General features: G+C 34.0%; 1 protein-coding gene across 2 annotated transcripts in view; it reads left to right on the top strand.

The window, feature by feature from the left end:
• Positions 1-591, top strand: part of ptk7b (protein tyrosine kinase 7b) — a 94385-nt gene extending 93794 nt beyond the window's left edge. For both annotated transcript variants that reach the window (XM_059024908.1, XM_059024907.1), the window contains exon 21: positions 1-591. This exon is cut by the window's left edge and continues 1246 nt beyond it. The gene's annotated coding sequence lies outside the window, so the exon portion shown is untranslated.
• The last annotated feature ends 421 nt before the right edge of the window (positions 592-1012 follow it).

The raw sequence follows: 1012 nt of genomic DNA, 5'->3' as shown, positions 1-1012 counted from the left end.
AAGGAGAGAAGACTTGGCTGAGGCGTCATGCCCACCTGGAGATGTGTACATACTGTAGAAACCACATGCTAACCAATACTAGCATTTTATATTTTAGAAGGATATCCAAGAACCTGATTGTTTATTCAAAAGGTTCTTTGTTCTTTTTTCATTGTTTTTTCCACAATGGTACTGCTTTACTTTATCATTGTATATGTTTTAGGCATTGTATTAATACATATCACAATATCTTTTAAAAGCCAGAGGGAGAAAAAAATAACTGGCACAAGGCTTGTTATGCTCAATATTTAAGTGCCTGTTATATGAAGGAATGTTGGCAGATTTACAGTATCTTATGAAATACAAAGGCCTTTTTTGTTTTTGTTTTTATTTTTTGTTGTTTTTTGTTTTATAGTTCTTTGGTTAAACAAAACTTTTTTGTATACATTTTTTATTATTTGTTAAAGTGTGCAAAAAAAACTGAAATTTTATTTAGCAGTTTATTTTGAAATCTACGCGCATATACCTAGTACTTTTTTAATCGGCTTGTGCAAATGGTTATAGTAGCCATGATTTATACGTGCTGCTCTCAATAAACTTCATCTTTTGTAACTGTGTTGTTTTTTTTATATATGTATGGCTGAGAAATATAACATGATCCAGGCATCCATGCCATTGCTCTCTTGCAAACAATCTAATGATTTAGACCAAATACTAAGATTGCAGTGCAAGGGAATGCTCCATTTGAATGAGATATTGGTGAAGCGTTTACAATTCTGCTAACTGACTTCATTATTTAGCTCTTTCAACAATGCAGAGGTAAAGGCAAAGTAACTTGCTACTTGTAACTGGTCTCGCTCCTGGGTATGCTCATTTATGGCGCTTGTTTTTCATTTTGTCTTTTTAAATATATGCACCTACACAAATACAGAACTGTATGCCCAGTGATGCCCAGCAAGTACATTTAGAACGTTTAGGGTGAAGATTCGGAACCCTTTCTAACACCCCTGTGCTAAGTGAGCCATTGAGTAGC

Source organism: Acipenser ruthenus, chromosome 6 (assembly GCF_902713425.1).
Source record: "Acipenser ruthenus chromosome 6, fAciRut3.2 maternal haplotype, whole genome shotgun sequence".
NCBI classification, from domain to species: Eukaryota; Metazoa; Chordata; class Actinopteri; order Acipenseriformes; family Acipenseridae; genus Acipenser; species Acipenser ruthenus.
Note: the sequence above shows the minus strand (reverse complement) of the source record. Positions and strands in the feature narration are given on the sequence as shown.